Source organism: Anneissia japonica, unplaced genomic scaffold (genome assembly GCF_011630105.1).
Source record: "Anneissia japonica isolate Jap-2015-1 unplaced genomic scaffold, ASM1163010v1 scaffold1693_len225059_cov107, whole genome shotgun sequence".
Classification (NCBI taxonomy): Eukaryota; Metazoa; Echinodermata; class Crinoidea; order Comatulida; family Comatulidae; genus Anneissia; species Anneissia japonica.
Genome location: NW_022728746.1, coordinates 59,634 through 67,060, shown reverse-complemented (window position 1 = coordinate 67,060; position 7,427 = coordinate 59,634).

Below are 7,427 nucleotides of genomic sequence, written 5' to 3'. Positions count from 1 at the left end.
CGAACCTTATGACTAGCGAGTGTACCCCTGATTTTCTATTGTGATTTTTTTCAGCTATTGTTTACAGTTTACAGTTCGTCATGTATTTTGTTTTTCCTTTATGCATCTTCACGCAAACCTTTTGACTTTCCTTGTTCAGATTATTTAGATGTTCTTCCATGTCTCCCACTGATGATCCTGTTAGGGCAACATCATCAGATTAGTATTTCTCCATCTATGTTTCCTTTCCTTTTTAGATTAGCTTTTTCAAACACCTCTTCCATTGTTGCAGTAAAAATTCTAAGTGACAATATGTTTCCTTGTCTCACTCCTCTTTTCATCTTCACCTCCTTCGGGTCATCATTTTCTATGTGTATTCTTGCAGTTAAATCCGTGTATATGTCCCTTAATATACAAATGTAACCTTCTTGTACTCCTATCTTCCTTAGTGCATCAAACATGTCCTTATGCTCTATAGAGTCAAACTGCATCAACAACTTTAGATTCGCAGACGATATTGTTCTGATAGCTAAATCTGAAAGTGACTTGAAAACACTTGTATCCCAAGTAAACACCAAGCTCCAAAATTGGACTCAAAATTAGCTAGACAATGACAGAGGTACAAGTCATCGGAAACCCTATAAAGAGCATCACCATAACAACAGGAAACACATTATTTAAACCATTTCCATCCTTCACATACCTTGGGGGAGTGATTGACCAAACTAACTCCTGTACTCCAGATATATGTAAAAGACTTGGACTTCTCCGAGGCATTGCAATCATCACACCACATATGGAGGTCAAACCCCACCAATTAAAATCAGACTCTACCGGTAGCCCTCTATGTAGCTGAAATATCGGGAGTGAAAGCCAAGGAAAAAACAATTGCTTAACTATTATTTGAGATGACCTGCTTAAGGAAAATTCTCGGAGTCAACAGACTAGACAGAATTAAGAATACTGTTATTAGAGCAACGCTTAATATAAACGTAACAATAAAAGACAGCATAAATAAAACGAGATTGGCCTAGTTCAGACATACCACCAAGATGATGGATACAAGACTCCCTCAAATAACACTTGAAGGAAAGAAAATCATTGGCCGGCCAAAGAAAAGAGGGCTGGACAGCGAAAAATACGACTGAACTGACAGAGGCATAACATACATTTGCCACAGCCATGCATCTCGCCGAAAATAAACTTTGTAGGACCCTTCATCGCAGCTTCCATCTTGAGGACACCATGTGACGTACAAGAAAGGCATTAAGTCCAGTAAGTCAATTAAAAAGATGTGTCTTCAGTTCGGTTTTAAATGTATGCAAGGTTTCATATGCCCCAATCTTAGGAGGGAGAATGTTCCATAGGTTTGGTGCAGATAAAATGAAACTTTGGCCAACGTGAGAGGAATGAGTCTTTGGACTATTTATTAAAATTTAGTTTCATGACCGTAGATTTGGACGAGGGATAAGTATTTATCATATCTCACATGTAAGCTATTGCCATTCCATTTATTGTTTTCCATTTTGGCATTAGCACCTTATATTCAATCCTCTGTTTTATAGGTAGCCAGTGAAGCGATCGTATTTTCCCACTTTACAAAGCACGCAAGCAGCAGCATTTTTGGCAAGCTGTTAGTTTCTTGAGGAGGCTATGTGGTACTCCACAAAGTCGGGAGTTCGCATCACCCAGCCTTGATGTGACCAGAGTATGATTGAAGTAGCATCCTCATTAAGCACGTTCCGAGTTGCCTTTACTTGTCTTATTTGAAAATACGCACTTTGGCGAACCTTCTTTTCGTGCTTATTCATTGACATAGTATTTTCAAAAATAAGATTGCGGGTAGCCGATGATTATCTGCTACTTTAATTTCATTGACCAGGAGTTTAGATTATTGAAGTTCGTAAATTCGTAAAACTTGTCTAGTTTAATCTCCAATAAATCTGCTGAGCCAGACAGGATACATGCCAGAGTGTTAAATAGACTTATATATGTAATATTATACCCACTAAAACTTTTTAGATGGTGCTGTACCAATTTCCTTTGAGATTACAATTTTTACGAAAGGCACTAGGAAGACTTCATCAAATTTTAGGCCGATTACCTTAACTTCGATAGATGGTAAGATCACTGAACGGATTATTAGAAATTATTTTATATGATGGAATATCTCGAGATATATGGAGAATTGTGCAATGAGCAAAACGGTTGTAGCCTTTGAAAAGGGTGTTTCTTGTGCCACCCCACTACCTGGGGTACATGAGATTTACTTTGATACTTATAATATAAATAAATAAATCAAATAGCTTCGATTGTATTTATAGTTATTCATATTCAACTATCTTCTACTTGGTAAACTCTCTAGTTATGTCATCTTAAAGGCGGATTACAAAATATCTTAATCGTACCCAGCGAGTTTTTTTTATATTTTTGCAGTGCGGTTGCAGTGCTATACAACAGGGTAATGTTAGTGGCTCTATTCTGTTTATTATGATTTACTTTTAGTTTCAGATTGGTTTTTTTATGTCTGTTGACGACACAAAGCTTTTTATGAGTTTGCCGTCAGGAAGACCGTGGTCTCGAACATGAAATTTGCCATTTAACAAAAAGAAAATGTAAAGTTGTACATAAATATTAAAATTAAAGCAATTGTTAATACTGATTTTTTGGTCTCAACTTTAGAATAGGTTTTGCTAATAAATTGTGAGGTCTCGCCACAAATTGAGTCTCTTGGTTGGAAATTCAAAGTTTGAGTTTATATTATATTTGGGTAGATCAAATTATCAGCTTTCATTTGGTCTTTGCATGGCTTCCCTACTATAAGTAAATCAAGAGATGTGAGAATTTAAAGTTTAGGTGTATAAGAACCATATTTTGAGAAAATCCGCTTCAAAGATAAACTAACCTGTACAAATAATATGACTGGAATTACATAATATGTGCATAGAACACTGTTTTGGCAAGAAAATTCACTTACAAAGTATACCATCATAAAATATAAGTATCAAGTTATTCAAAAAAACATTAAAATCAAAATTTTGTAAAAATGTTGACTTTGGCTTGTTTTGGTGAATATCTCAATATGATTTCACCAACGCACAGTGGGCCAGAATCAATTCAAAGTGTGCCAAAAGTCGAAAATAGGTAATGTGACAACTTCAACTTTTAAAGGTTGTTTGAGGTCGAGAACATCCTAAATTATATTAATTAACCAATAATTTCATATTTAGTGAATTTTCATAGTGTGATATAACCATGTAAACGTAAAATGATAAAATTGACAGTTTTGAAAAACTCCCTATGACTTTACTTAGATGAAAGCAGTCAACTTGATACTTCTTGCTGTATTTACCTATTGTTAACTAAATTAGATAGTAAAATAAAAAATGACATTATTGGTATATTTTTAGAATAAAGGACATTAAATATGAGCCAAAAACGCTTAAAAACATTTTTTTCATAAAACCAACTTAAAAGTTAGAATTGCCGGCGATTTTCGTCATGCTTTTGACATCAACATTTCTGGCAGAGCCTAAGCTTTACGTTAATGCCAAATTTAGCTGCCAATATCTGCCACCCTGCATTTAGCAAGCGATTTAATATACCCCCTCCCCCCCTTGCAAAAGCGCCATTTTTTAATTAAGGTATACGATAAAATCATTCCTGCAGCCATTGGGTGCCAAATGTAAAAACAAATACACTCGATTTCCAGTGTCATATCTAGGAGTGAATTGGGGAGGGAGATCATTGGTGGATCTGGAGGGGTCAGGGTCCTGACCACACCCCCTTGGACAAAAACATTAAATAGATAAATATTTAAAAAATAATTCTAGACTTACTTTTTCAGGACCCGTAAGCTGATTATTGAATTTTGTGTTACAATTGGACAATTAAATGTCGGAAATGCTCAATCAAAATTTTGATGGGGGAGGACCCCGTTTCAAAAAAAAAGGAATGCGTTAGCAATTAATCATATTTATACCTCTACACACACAAGGGCCTCTTTACTGTATTAAAAATCAGAAAATTTACCTGACCGTTTACAATAGGGTGAACCTTGATTTTGTTTTTATTAAAGGTCATTAAAAGATAATTCAGAAGTCTGAAAAGCTCACTTCCCGCAATCTAGGAATAAAAATTTGCCAGGGGCTAACATGATTCCGCCTCTCCCCCGGTTCATCTTTAGGGTTCATCGATTCATTAAAAAACGTCAAGAGAGGAAACCAACATTTCAGAAGTTGAGAAAACCCGTTTCCCGACATATAGTATTCAACATTTTTCCACTACCGTCCTATATGGGGTTCATCGGTTCATGGGAAACAAAATAGGCCTACTTATGCAACTACTCATTTTTTATACATACATGTGTCCTGTTTACTGTAATAAGAATGACAAAGTTGACATGGCTGTTTTCACGGGAGGGAAAATCTTGAAATACACCTCAAAAGTCGGGAAATCTCATTTCTCGCCATTTAGGAAACAACATTTTTCCGGGGAGGACCTCGACCCCCTTTCATTTTGAGGTCAATTATTCTAGGAATCCTTTTTTTCCGACACTTTCTCTTTTGTTTTTATTTATTTATTTTTTTTTTTTTAAACATTTTGACTCCGTCCTAAATCTGAAGCCAAATTGCCTCTGGAGATGATAAGGGCATCTCAAGGTGAGTGATGGGATGGGGGTAAATGGCCGATGAAGTGGGACCGCTCATTTAATTTCTTTTTTTCATTTATTTATTTAGCATCCATTCAAATACAACAATTATTGCTCAAGCAAATTATAGCGATATTAGGTAAATTCCCTGTTTGACCGTGATCTTTTGTGCTTATTTTTACTGGTGAGGGCTGACTGATGGGGTGGACGCGGACTAAGGGGGAACTGCGGGTGTCTTCTTAACACTCCACCTTCCACCCTTTTCTTTGAAGAAATGTATTTTAATAATGTCACATAAAGTGTAAAATGTTCTAATTTGAATTTGCCGGTCTAGAAACCCTCATTCGTGTCATACTGAGCTCTGGCAAGTTATTCTGTCTAGATCATAAATTTTACGTCGTCCAATAAAAAAAAATACTTTAATGACGTCATACATATTTAAATATGCTTGCGTTGAAATCTACAGGTTAGAAAACCCCTTATATGTTCTAATATCCAAGGTAATATGAATCTTCCTAGGTATTACAATGAATATTTTACTCATCCAATAAAAAAAAACAGTAATTTGATGACGTCATACATATTTTAAAATAGTTTAATTGAATTCAGCAGGTTTGAAAACCCTTAAAACAGTCTTAACACGAACATAATCAGTATTTTCTTATGAGTATTGACTTTTGGCACACTTTGAAACAATTCTGGCCCACTGTGCAACGGTGCATCTCATTTCATGGTGAGACCACACAATTATTATAAGAAAAACAAAACGAAATCAGAAATCAGAAAAAGAAATGGGTCTATAGAAATTGTACAAGTCTATTGTGAGACCAATCACTTTAAATAATAATTTATAGCGATTTTTTGTAACCCAATTGCAAAAGGAAAGGAAGACAGAGCACATCAACCTCTACCATTATGTTAATGGAGGTTAGAGATCTCTATATAAAAACAGACTAAAAGTTTTGAGCTTACCTACTGCAAATTCCTTAAAACAAAGAACTGATATTTTACAGATCTATAAAATTGTACACGGATTTTACAAGATCTTAGCTGATTTATTTTGTTTTCACAAAAACGAGTTGCCGTGCCTTTTCATTTACATTTCATTTACATCAGATTGTTTGTGACGTTCGAAGGATGACGTAAATATTTAAATTCAAGCTCAATAAATTTACTTAACTCTACTGTTGAATCCATTAAGCTGACCACCCGCTTAAATTCGCACCCTATTTCAAAATTCAAATACCTTGTTATATCGAGGGGCTTATAAGCTTAATTTTACTTGGACTATACCCAGGAGGATCAGAACAATCAAGAATATCCTGGGGCACATAAACTTTTTATAAACTTTTATTCATCATACCACACAACTAAGACATGCACAATTATTATTATTTTTTGCATATTCTATACTTAAGTTAATGATTAGTGATTAAAATAAAAACAAATAACTTGACCCTTGACACAACTGATTAGTACTAGTGCTCTATACTAATACAACTTAAATAGTAGGCTAATGGTAATGATGATATTGTATTGTTGTTTTTGTGTGTGACAAGTAAAAATTAATCTAGGTATATTCTTAAATAAAAGAATAAATTTTATTTTCCATAAAAGGTTACCTTGATGACATCGCTTTTCTAAAAGTAAGCGAAGGTATTGGAGATAATTATCTAACACTAGCACTTAGCCTTGGTGTTGATCACTTAACTGTGAAAAAGTTGGAGGAACAAAATAAAGGGCGTATAAAAGCAACTGTGTTGGATATACTTACACATTGGAGAAACAACCAATTACATGAGGTTAATCTTCTTCTGATCATGTGCAATGCCCTGAAAGAAAATAAATTTGTTGCCCTGTCAGAGCAATTGCAGGAAACAGAGAATTATTCACCTAAAGGTATGGTTAACATTGTTTTGATTTTCAATCCAACATCAAATTTAGGAAACGAACTTTAAACAGATTCATATCTTAAATAATAAATATAAATAAATAATATATGTATTTTTTTAATAAAACTTCTGTTAAAATACAAAAGAATAGTGTTTTTATTTAATGTTTCATATTTATGTAAGTAAAGTTATTTTGAACTTAACATTTACTGTTTTTTGTTTTCTATTTAACTTTATTTTTGTTCTATGCAGGATTTCTTGATGACCGTGCCTTATATACTGTTTGTACTGGGCTTGGTACTACAGATGAGTGGATAAAATTAGGATTAGAATTAAAATGCACATGGAAAGACCTGAAGTTAATCAAAGCAGAATATTCGGATAGAACATTTGTGATAATGGAAATGTTAACCTTATGGAGGGAACGTCAAACATCTACAATCAATCAGTTTGAAGAGATGGAAAAAGCACTTATTAAGTGTGAACTTTATGAACTTGCTAATAAACTGCAATTCAAGATGACATCAGATTTTTCTGACTAAAACATGTTAGTCATTACTGTACTTAGCAGTTTGTGTTCTGCTCTTGATTAAGATGATTACAGTATTTGTGAAATAGAAAACGTTGTAACCTGGTATGACGGCACGAGGGAAGACAAACACAAAATAAACCAAGTACTTCAGACCGCTTCCCGTATCGTTGGAATTCAATGGTCTTCTGCATAGGCAATACACACCTATGAATGCCTAATTTAATTTTAATCTCATTATAAGTTTCACCCGGGAAATTGTTTCTTTACCTTGATGCACAACAGTCAAATGAATAAGTAGCTTCCTTCAGAGTATGTCAATTTCTGCCTGATTCCTAGTTGTGTGCTTTATTTTAAATAAGTGTTTGCAGGATGA